This window comes from Carettochelys insculpta, chromosome 9 (assembly GCF_033958435.1).
Source record: "Carettochelys insculpta isolate YL-2023 chromosome 9, ASM3395843v1, whole genome shotgun sequence".
Taxonomy (NCBI): domain Eukaryota; kingdom Metazoa; phylum Chordata; order Testudines; family Carettochelyidae; genus Carettochelys; species Carettochelys insculpta.
In genome coordinates, this window is record NC_134145.1 from 27361671 (window position 1) to 27374271 (window position 12601).

The following is a 12601-nucleotide window of genomic DNA, read 5'->3' on the forward strand; positions in this document are numbered from 1 at the left end:
TCTCCAGTAGGCAGTGCTTGGGTGGCAAACAGCTTGCCCGGGTGTTTTCAGGAATACCTTCGTCGGATAGTGCAAGACTGCAGGTGCTCATGTGGTAGTAAGGACAGTAAATAGAACACCAAAGATATCTGCATTCACCTGTGTAATTCTTATTAAATGCAAGATTTTTACACCCTAGTGTGCTAAGGAAAAGCCTGTCGGTACTCGTCACTTCCTGTGTAATTTGTGAATATGAAAAAGTAAAGAAAACTGCTACTCAAAGTAATGTTTAAGGAGAATGTAATTTTCAGCTACTTGATTATTACAGCTTGTGCCTTCTTGAGAAAAGAAAATTATATATCAGTAAGAGCTTTACAAAGAACTTCATGTTAAAAATAAACACAATTTGATAGTTTAGGAAGTGGAGGACTAAGGGTTTCCTTTCTTCATTCTGTTTTCCAGATTTCTGTTTAAAGGGATTAAATAATGTTAGTAATGCTTCTTTTATCTGGCATTAAAACATACGTGTTTGTCTTACAAGCTCTTTGTGGGCTAGAGCTGGTAACTGACAGAATATAACAGAATTAGTATTCTTACAGTTCTTTAAGAATTCATACTACTCTCCTGTGCAAAGTTTGACACTTAGAAACTGTGCACTTTAAGCACAGAACATTAGTAGCTGCCTTTTTATTCATAATCCAATAAGGCAGAGATCTGAGTTATCCCTAACTGGGCCTGTTAATTGATCAGACGCAGTCTAAGAAACTTGAGGAATTTTCATGCAACTTGTCTAATCTGTTACATCAATGGTATGCATATTGCCTTTATTGTGGGTAGCTGCAAAGTGTTCTTTTACAGTTTTTGCCTCCTTTACCATTTTTCTTAAGGGCTGCCCTTTTAATCACTCTCCCAAGACCCCCTACAGAAGCTTGGTCAAAGATTGTTGTAACTTGCCTGTGAACAGTCAATATCAGCAAAGTGTCTTGCAGCCCACCAGCATATTACCCTGATGGCTTCATGTGGACTGAGGGCCACAGGTTTCCCACTAGTATAGACCATCTCTGACAGGTGTTAGTTCAACTTATTTTTAAGAACTTCCAGTGATATTAATTCCATAAATGTATTCCAGGGCTTAATTGCCATCAGTGCATACTATTCATTTCTGTAGTGTGCTTATAACATCTAATAGTTTTAGACCATAAATGGGAGGAGGGGGAAATTAATAACAAAGGATATGAAGAAAGCATATTTTCTCTAAATGGCAGGAAGGAGTGGACATCACAATATCCTCTATTGATACAAAATAGAAATTGAGAGAATATAATCCAGATTTGCAGCATGAGCACTTGGACAATAAGAATACGAAGAAGTTGAGAAGTTGTTCATTGCAAGCTAGTGAAAATCTCTCATTGCGTCTTGACTAAGCAACATAGTAAAATTTAGGTGAGGCTTGCTAATTAGCCTAACCTAATCACCCTCCCCCCCACGTAGATACAGGCAAAACTTCTGGATGGTTAGTTTTCTACCGTAGGCAGAAGCCTAGGTTACAGCTGGAATAACCAAATTGAGCACAAAATGGTACCTTACATCTGCACTAAGCTATTTAACATGTGTAGATTAAGCCTAAGATAAGATTGACCACTTTTCCTCATTGAGACAGAGCCTCTACATTTGTGTGGCAGAGCCTGAATGCTTTCTCATTTTATTTCCAGCAGATTAATTTGTATCATGTAGCTTTTGGTTTGGGCATTGTTCAGCCTTGTCTCCTCTAAAACAGTGTAATTTCAGCATCACTTTCCCGTATCTCCACTAGAAAGAGGATTCTTTTTGTGTGTGCGCTTTCTTGTTGGTCGCTGGTCTGTTTTCAGCCTAATCCGCGTGTTGCTGGTTTGCAAACGTATGTTTTATGAAGCAGAAGTCAGCAATTTTTTTCTTTGTGGGAAACTTACAGGCATCAGTTTGCTCATCACATTTTTACACATTGATTGTTACAGATTTAAGCTATTGCATGGGTAGGGTGTAGACCGGGGTTGGCAATCCGCGGCTCCGGAGCCACTTGCCACTCATGGCTTCTGACGCTGACTCCTGCATCTCTGGATGCTGTAATGTGACATGGGGCAGAGGCTGCTTTGGCTTGCAAGGGGCCAAGCACAGGTAGCCCCATTCCCCTGCCCGGACTGAAGCGGGTAGGAGAAGGGGCAGAGAAAGGGGAGTTAAGGGTCAGCACACCTGGGCCTTGGACTCGGGCAGTGCAAAGGCTCTGAGCCAGAGCCAGGGTGTGAGGATGGTGGAAAAATCCCAGTCAGGGCTGCTGGGGGGACGGAGGGGGCAGTAGCAGGGAAGGGGAGTGGGCCTCGCAAGAGCTAAGTGCTGGCAGAGAGGGCCTGGGGCTACAGCAGCTTCCCCTCTGCTGGGGGCGGGGGTGTGTGTGTGTGTGAGTGAGAGATGCCCCTCCCCCCTGGCTGGCAGCTGGGCAGGGTTTGGGGAGCACAGTGCTAGTGAGCCAGGGGCTGCCGGGCAGTGGGCTGAGTGCAGGCTCCCTGACCCCTCCCTCATCACAGGCAGGGAGGAGAGCTCCAGAGCTGCTGCCACAGCAGGAATGTTGCTGCTTTCTCCACCCCTTCCTGACCCTCTTACCTTCCCCCATCACCACCCCGATTCCTCACTCCCTCTCCATGTCTGTGTGTGGGGGAGGAGGAGATGGGATTTGTGAGTGAATTGGTGCATGCTGGGGGAGGTGGTCAGGCCATGGCCCCTTGGTGGCACATGGTTCATGGGGGAGGGGAGACTGCAGCCAGAGCATGCAGTATTGCAGGGGCAGCCATGGGCAGGGGTAAGAGGAGAAGGCGTGCAGTAGCATGGGAGGCAGCTGGCGTGGGAGTGGCATGGCAGAGGCATGGGAGTGGGTGGGGTGGTTGTAAGCCTGGGGATGCTCTGTGTGAGTGGGGCAGTTGTGCACAGGGCAGGGGTGATGTGGGGGAAGGACTGTCTCATTCACACGCCTTACAGCTCTCGAAGCATTGATTTTGTAACCAAATTTGGATACATGGCTCTTCTCACTATTTTGGTTGCAGATTGCTGGGTTAGGCAATGGATGTGAGGTCATACATAGCTGCTCATTTTCTATTTTGAAAATTATTGATACTGCTTTTTACAAACTCATGCTAAAGAATCTAGAGCTGTGGTGTCCAACACACTAGCCACATGTGGCTGTTTTGTCCAGTTGAGTCTGGCTAGCTGCCTTGAATAATAGATATATTTTCAGAATAAAGTAGCTAGTTTGCAATTAGCAGTGGGCTACTGCTTCAGAACTGGCTGGACACCCTGGGGCTAGAGAAACAATCTTAACAGGGAAGAGTATTGTACCAAATACTGCCAAGTGGTAAAAGTAGCAGAAATGTTAAGACAAATGTTTTGACCTACTTCACTCCTGATTTAGAACGTAATGTGTGGTCATAGCCTGCGGTGTTAGCGGGTGGTTGTCTCCAGAGGATTAACATTCTGGTTTTGAGCGAACGATTTGGATTTCCCATTTTCTGTTTCTGTATTTGTCTAAATTGTTTGCAAATTGTATTTCTATGAATTTGTGCCTCTCTAAAATAAAACACCACCTTTGTGATCACTGGAACCGTATTCCAGTAGTCAGTTTAAAGCATTCCGCGATCTGAAGCCATATTGATTTTCAGTCTCTAATCACATAAAATGTGGTTCTGCGAAAGATTAACTATTTAAGGAAAAGTATTTTAGTTTAACTACCAGTAACTTAAATTCAGACCTGAATTTGCACTCTTTGATCCATCCATCTAGCTAAATATTGACAGTTGCTGTTTATGCCAGCTGAATGGCAGACAACACTGCTAATTGTTTTCCTTCAAGGATTTTGGCACCACAAAGTTCAGTTTTTCTCCGTATCTCCTGTTTTCTTTGAGTACTCACTGGTTGCCATGAGCCACATTTATAAGAGTATTTAGATACCGACAGATGCACAGAGGCATTTTTGAAAATTTCCAGAAGCACTTAACTGATCTTTAGCTGCCTGAAAATCTTTAAAAATCTGGCTGTGAGAGAGAGTGGCATTTGCCAGTTTCTATTTCTAATTGAAGTCGATCAAACCAAAGGAAATGATTAAATGTGATCTACTGGATAAAGCTCTAAACTGGGACTCAAAAGACTGTTTCTCTATTTGTGGCTCTGCTCTTAGCCTGATGGTGACCTTGGATAGGACAGGTCCTTGCTTTGTGCCTCAGTTTCTCTGCCTGTAGAATGGGAATAAAAATACTGCCTTCCCTTGTTTAAAAAAAAAAAAACAAAAACCTTTTTGAGGTCTATCACAAAAAACACTATACGAGCACTAGATGTTTATATTATTAAAGGCAAAGAAGTGTATCATATGAAGGAATTTACTACTGGCTTCCAAAAATCCTGCTAACCTGGCATCAGAGGTCACTTCTGCAGGCAATTCTAAGACCTAGCGTAACAGGATTTTCAGAGAATAAGGGTGCAGTGCTTGTAGGCCCAGTAAAGCATCAGATCTCTTCACTTTACCTTTCTCTATAATAAGCCCAACTGAGATGTCCCAGATCAGGCAGAAACAGATAGCAGAGAACTTGTCTTTTCATTCCCCAGTAGCCAGAATGAAAAGTCAGATCAACCAATTCTAGCCACTTTCATTTTTGTAGTTGCTGTTTCATGTGACTCGTTGAGAGACAGATGGTTACAACTGCAGCACAAACTCAACTGGGATTGATCATGCAGGAATAAACCTGTGAGTGAAGACAATTAAAATAGCTCATTTAACTATTCAGCTGCCCATTCTTATGCCTTTTGTTAGCAATATATTGAAAGCTTAGGAAAAAGAATTTTTTAGGAAGAAGAACACTGAATCTTTTCAGGAAAAATACATAACTCTATTGAATAAAGAGCTTATGTATTCATATTACAGTAGTGCCTTTGAGCCCCTCTCTTGTGCTAGATTTTATATAAGTGCAGAACCAGTGGTGAGGTTGTTTTAGGGCTGTGGTGTCCAGCATGCCAGCCACCAACCACAAATGGCTGTTTGTCTGGGTGAGTGTGGTTTGGACAATAAACATATTTTCAGAATAACATGGCTAGTTCCAGAACTGGTAGGTCACCATGAGTGTAGGGAGTATCTTTCTTTCTCACTTCCTGACTTGGCAGAAGCAGGGTGGTCTTGAGATTAAGCAAGGTGCACGTTTGGAAGTTACCAAACTCGAAAAATGTTGGTTCAGTTTCTGACTCTGGCAGACTTCCGTTTCGCTTTGGGCAATTTAGTGTCTCTTTGTATCAATTTCCCATCTGTAAAATGGGGATACTTCCTTTCTTACGCTTTCTTTTCCGTGTCTATGTACACTTCTTTGGTTAAGTCTACATTTTGTTCTCAGGTACTATCAGCCTAATTTTTTTTCTTCCTTTAACTTTTGTAAATATGTCTTTAAACTTTTAAATTCTGGGGAGCATAGTCTGATGAACCCACCATCATAACTATTGATATTCTGAAGAACCATTATACAAGCACATTAGTCCATATAGGCTCATAAACTTTCCTACGTACTTCATGCTTCAGCTGCATCTCAGGGTATGTGTACTCTTAAAATACTGCAGTGGTTTACCTGCACATTTGTAGTATTTCAGTGAAGATACTACTATGACGATGGGAGAAGTTCAGGAGGTGGTAGCTGTGTCTTTTGAGAGAAGCCCTGCTTTTGACCTAGCTAGCACTGTCTACACAGGGTTAATTCAGTAAAATGCATTGCTCAGGGTGTGGATTTTTCACACATCGAGCTGTGTAGTTATATCCTCCCCTCGTGGCTGCTAGTCCTGCAATTAGGGCTGCCAAGGTACTCTGTACCGACACTAAAAAATCACTGGCTATACTAATGTAATTTTACAGCATAAAATCAACTTCACAAAAATGAATTGTCCCTTTTCAGTCCAAACAGCTATGTTTGAGGGAGATGGTTTTTGCAGGAAATAAATGTTGAAATCTGCTATTAACATACTAGAAAATAGACGGTAAGAATCCCAGTTATTTTTGTGAGATTGACATAGGATTTTTAGCACATGGGAAAGGGAATGACGTGGCTGTGTGGTGAACCTGGTGTCTGTTGGCCGTAACTTTTTATTTTCTTCTGAATGACACTTGTTGGGCATTTACAAGTTAAACCAAACATTTATTTGCCTTTAAAATTGTAAACGCAGAGTGCTTTTAAAATTAATAATAGAAGCAACCTGATTAGCACTATGCCCATGCCAGTAATGTGTTTAGTTATAATTTATCTACTTGTGTTGCCTTTGATCAGATTTGTTCATATGTAAAAGCCTAAAAGTGACAAATTTCCCTCTTTAAATCTAGTCCAGTGACTCTCTCAATACGCTGGATCCTTGAATCAACAGTCTTGGGAGAGACTTAACATTGGAGACATGTCTTCTAATCTCTTAGGGAAGGTCTTTTTTCTTAGCTTGACCTTTGGTTTTGCTTCATATTTCTGGCTTGTCCAGCCCAAAAATATTTTGAAATGTTACTCATAGGTAATGTCTTTTATTTCGGATTGTTTTCTTCTCTGCAAAATTTCCAAACTTTCTTAAGTGACAAGGCATCCAAGTTAATTACACCAAAATGCTCAGCCAAGATAAGGAAGCATTCTTTAACAGATGTAGGGAAGTTCTCATGGCCTTTCTTTACTTTGACTAATTGGATAGTGCCATTATAGAGACACTTGGAATTGAGGCTGTGGCTATAGAATTATAGAATATGAGAACTGGAAAGGAAACCCACGAGGTCATCAATTTCACTCCCCTGCACTCATGGCAGGAACAAGCACTATGTATGCTCAGCTCTTAGTCCTTCTGTCTCCTACTTCTCCCTCCTTCGGCTCCTTTCTAGTTGAAGCAGACTTCCATTTTTTTCTTTATGAAATTTAGCTATATGGGTTCACAATAGCTTGTTTGCATTTTGCAAGCCTGGATAGCACTGATGCAGTAGGACAAAATGTGATTGTCTTATAACCATTTTCACTTAGCAGAATTGAGGAAAATGTCAGCACTACCTCCTGTAATGAGTACAAATATTTAGGATTTGTCGTGGCTCAGCTTGTTTATACTTAGTCCCTGCCCCTGACTCTTAGACTTCTCTGGTTTCCTCTTCATACTGTCCAATGTTGCATGCTGTCAGCACTGAATCAATAAAAGTAATTGAAGTTCCCACATAAAATCCAAAAGTGGAGTGTCTACTAAAATTAATAGGGAACGAAGTCTATAAATCTGAGCACAGAATTTGGCCCTGTGGCAGTATTTTATGCCAAGGTCTGTACTGTGTCAGGATACTCTCATGTGCGTGTTCTCCCATATTTTAGGCAAGGGCGGACAATAATTTTTGATGGGTGGCCACTACAGGAGTTTGGTAAATGGTCAAGGGTTGCACTCTTCCATGATCTTAATGGAGGTGATGCAGGGTCTGGGATGGAAGTTGGGTGCAGATGGGACCTGGGGTGCAGGTGCAGTTTTAGGAGGAAGTTTAGTAAAGGAGGGGATTGTGACCTGGAACAAGAGTGCAGATGGTTTGGTTTTGTGACCTGGGGTAGAAGAGAATTCTGACCAGGAGGAGAGGTGCAGAGTCTAGGAAGGATTTTTTTTTTTTTTTTTAATTTAAAAAAGAACTGCAGGGGACCTTGAGAGGTTATGGAGTCAGCAGGACCTATCACCACCCCTGACAGAGAACTTAAATCTAACCTGACTCATATGCTTGAAAGGCCTCCTCAAGCTTGATCTCACACCCCTAGGTTTCCAAGACCAGTGCCTGGACCACTGAGCTGTCGTGTTGTGATCTTGGCCAGGGCTTCAGAAGTGGATGCAAAGGGTTTGGCTTGGGATCTGGGGCAGAGTTGGGATGCAGGAGGTGACAGGATGCCGGGGTAAGCTCAGGCTGGGAGGCGCTTATTCTAGCAGCTCCCAGACAACAACCCAGTTGCCTAACATGCCCCTGCACGCTGCTCAAGGCAGGCAGATTGGACATGAGGTCAGCATGTATGTCTCTATGCGGTGTGCGCCATGGGGAGCGGAATCTCTGGTCAATGGTAGCTCTGAGGATTGTGATGGGGGTGAAACTCGCACCTGGCCCCCAGCAGCCAGCTGCTTTTGAGTGTTGTGTGAGGGTGCAGCAAGCAGGGAGCCTGTCCAAGGGTCCCACTGGACTTCAGGATGCTGATATCCTGGGAGATTGTGTTGGGCAGGTTCTGAAGGTTTGGCAGGCCAAATCCAGCCCATAGGCTTTATTTTGCCCTACTCTGTTTTTGACTGTGACAGACACCATGATCGGAGAGGTTTTCTTTGTAAGAGTTTTGAGGGTAATTCCTCTTCTCTCCTTTCCTCCAAAGGTAAGTTACCTCTCTCATTCAGACAGTTTGAGCAATTAGTAAGAAAAGAGACTTGATAGAACCAAGATACATATAAATAAAAGGCAGAAATAACCAGAAGCACAGTAGCATCATAAAACTCGGAGATTGAAACGTAGCACTTTTTTTTAACCAAGGAATCCATTTTTTTAAAATTGCCATTTTTATTTTGACAAAATGGTGTATGTGTTCGCAGCATTTGAGTGAAGGAGACATTCTCTGAAATAAAACGCCCCATTTACACAGGCTGTGGAAAGGTGACCTCTCAAATTATTCTGACTTCAGCAGTTTGAATTACACACAGAAGTACAGTCTTTCACATAAGATTACCACTTCCCCATCCGATACTCTCACATGAATTTTCAAGAAGTCATGCGTTTTGAAGATGATCTTGTACACTGAGCCCAATGATAATGTGATAAAGCATGAGTCAGTCTCTGCTATGATATTTCTCTGTGAGACTCAGCTATATATGTTGTCTTGCCTGCAATTTACATGTTTAATAACTTATAACACTTTTCACCTCAGGATAGCAAAACTCTTCACTCTCAGATCCTCCCAACATTTTGTGATGTAGGAAATTAGCTATTTCGGTCACTAATTTACAGATAGGGAAACTGAGGCAAAGTGGATGTTTGACTGTCTCAGGCTATGTCTACACGTGCCCCAAACTTCGAAATGGCCATGCAAATGGCCATTTCGAAGTTTACTAATGAAGCGCTGAAATGCATATTCAGCACTTCATTAGCATGCGGGCTGCTGCGGCGCTTGGAAATTGACGCGCCTTGCTGCTGCGCGGCGCGTCCAGACGGGGCTCCTTTTCGAAAGGACGCCGCCTACTTCAAAGTTCCCTTATTCCCATCAGCTCGTGGGAATAAGGGGACTTCGAAGTAGGCGGGGTCCTTTCGAAAAGGAGCCCTGTCTGGACGTGCTGCGCGGCGGCAAGGCACGTCAATTTCGAAGCGCCACGGCAGCCCGCATGCTAATGAAGCACTGAATATGCATTTCAGCGCTTCATTAGTAAACTTCGAAATGGCCATTTGCATGGCCATTTCGAAGTTTGGGGCACATGTAGACACGGCCTCAATGTCATAGGTGAGCTTAGAGACAAACAGGCATAGAACTCAGGATTTTTGCTCCTCTTTCTTCCCTGGAAAATGGAAGATTTGTATGACTTTTGTTTTAGAAAAGAACAGGGTGGAACCTACATTGACTGTAAGACTCCTACTTAGAAATTTGGGGTGATCACCAATTTTTATAGATTCTATTGAGAAAACTGGTACCAGTGTTTGTTCTTCTGTTGTTTTACAGTTCTCAGCAGCCTTTTATCCCATTTTGTTCACTTTTATTATAACCCTACAGAGCAGCTGGCAGAGGCATGTAGATTAAAATGCTTTTATAAGAACGATTAAGTGTCAGACTGGTGTTACCCTGACATTTTGGGCAGCCAGGTTTTAATTATTTATTAATTAATTCGGCTTTGATAAAAGCAGCATCCAACTGGTAGATGTAGATGTCAAAATGCCACAGAGGGTCCTGTATCTTTGATTAAAGGGGTTACTATTGTGTTAAACCCAGATTATGAGAGCATCTTAAATTCTATTAATTCTGTCAGTCTGATTCATAGTGTGCAACTAAAACTCAATGTGGGGGGTTTTTTGTTTTTATTTTTGCGTTTCTAAGGCTAAAAATGACATTGAACTCCTCATTGGAGCTGCTGGCTTCCAAGAGGCTGTCCTTTTGTCGATCAGTCAAAAAAAGTATTCCGTGAAACAGTTGGATTTGACTGTCTTGCTTTAAATTTCTTTTTGTTATACATGCTTCACCCATTGTATCAGCGCATGTGCTCAGGGGGTGCAGCTGTCAAGCTTTATTCCAGATAAACAGAGCCCAAGCTACTTCAGACCAGAAACTCTCCCCAGAAAATCAGATTCTGCTTTCTTTCAAGGTTAGTCTGCCTTTCTCTTAGATGTGCCCCAAACAGCACTTGAACAGGATGTGCAGTACTTGGTACATTTTGACCAGTTGTAAATTCATGCATGTATGCTGCTTTTGTTTAATGGTTGTTTGTTATGATCCTGGGCAAGCTAATACTCTTTTCCCTTTTCTTCCATCAGTAAAACACCAAAGTATAATTCTAGCATGCAGACAACATGATCTTAAACTGTAATTTTTTTGTATCTTCTTAATATCCTGTTTTGGTAAAGGGGAGAGAGTATAGGAAGGAATTAATAAACAGTGTTGCAATAAGACTTTGGGGCCAGTCCTGTGCTGGTTTGATTACACAAGCTGACCGCATAATTTCTGTAGCTTTTAGGATTCTAAAAGTATGTTGTTATGGAACAAGTAAAAGTTCAAAAGTACAATTGGTGGGCATATGCGGGTGTCAGCTCCTTGAAAGTACTCTAAATACAATGCCATACCTGCCACACTCAGCAGAAAATCCAAGGTTTTTTACAGCTCAGTGCTGGAGTTTTAAAATTCCACCTGCCCTACCTGAAGGGAAGTGTTGTTTTTTTTTAACCACAAGCCAAATGTTCTTCAGTAGAATTCACTCCATAGGGAAGGTGGAATTTTAACACTCCCAGTCTGTGCCTAGAAGAACAAGTTTTAAAAACCAGCATGTTCCTGATGTTTTTTTATTGTATCTCTAATAGAAATGCAGCAACATACTGAAACCAGCAGCATGTACTGTGACTGTACCTCAGATGCTGTTCCATGAAATTTATATCTGAAAATGCACAGTTTAAATAGGGGAAAGGGTTTTTGTCCCCCCACACTCCCTTTAAGTAGCTTCTGGGAAACTGGGAGTAGTTTGAAAATAATCATGAATTAGAATAAATTATGTCACATAGCTGTGGAGGCCATTTAGTATTTCAAAAAACAGCAGGGGACCTTGTTTAAAGACATAAATTAAAAAAAAAAAGGGGGGGGGGAGACGATATAGGCCGTTACAGATCTCAAGTTCCAAGTGTTGAGAATAATTTAAGTCCTCCTTTCACTGTTGCCATCAATTAGTGTGTGTGTAATATTTCTCTTTAGTCAGTGTAGTCACTTTAGTAGATGTGGAAATGCAGATAGGTCATGATTATGTTGGTCAATGTTCATAGCCTTTTTGTGAAATATTGGTTAATTTTAGATAAAAGATTCTTTGGACAGAACATTTGAATAAAAATTTTTGTAGTCACTGCTATGAAATACCTCAGTTTAAACAAGGAAAAGACTGTCTTTTTACTGATATACATACAATGGTATAAATTAATAAAGCTGTCTCAAAAGAATAAGAGTCAGTACTACTCGTGCAAACTACCAAATTGCATGTCATGTGTTTTAAATCCGTTCTAGACTATTTTATTCACTTTCCATCATCAAATGAACAAGCTCTTTGTAGTTGCCTTCGGATGTATATGTAAACACTAGCTTCAAATGTAATTTTAAGTTGTTTTGAATAGTTCGTGACCATTTGGTGGTAGGTAAGGATTACCAGAGTCATCCTTGCACTTAAATAGTGAAGGCATATGAGAAAAAAATAAGTTCGGCAACTTCAGTGATATGAATATTTTTGAAACTTTTCAAATGCCATCTAGAATCAGAAATTTATCTGAGATTTTTATTTTTTTCTTAGATTTTAATGTTTATCTGCAATTGTTTTATTCCAGTCTCTAAATTCCCATGACATATTTACTGCTGTAGATATGGGTCAGTAATGCTGTGACATTAGCCATTGGCATCTGTAAACTGGATATTGTCTAATACGGTTTATAGCTTCATTCCCTGTACCAGTACATAAATAAAGCATTCAGTATGTGCATCAGTGCTGTCGAGCATGAATACCCTGGTGGACTGGGAATTAAATGCCAAGTGAGGGTCAGAAGCAACAAAGGCTGAATAACACTCAGCAAATGTTATATATATTAGGTAAGGAACACTGCTCCTGATGCAGAAGAAATTGAATAAGCACCTTGCAATGTCTAGATGGACCATAAAGACTTCTTTTGTTTGCCTGAGCTGCCATCATTGACCCATGTAGAATATTCCATTATTGAATGAGTTGGACAATGGTTTATTAAAGGTAAAAGGAAAATCTTTGGATTCAGATTCCTCTGTGCTGTGTCTTCTGGACCATTTATTATGTTGACTAAATGCCATTTATAGCGAGCATGTGGAAAAGTACCGTAATTTTCAAATGTTTGTCCTAGATAACATTCTCT

General features: G+C 41.4%; 1 protein-coding gene across 15 annotated transcripts in view; it reads left to right on the plus strand.

The window, feature by feature from the left end:
- The window catches only part of ADGRL2 (adhesion G protein-coupled receptor L2), a 530684-nt gene that overhangs the window by 372837 nt on the left and 145246 nt on the right, over window positions 1-12601 (plus strand). The gene's annotated exons all lie outside the window — the stretch shown is intronic.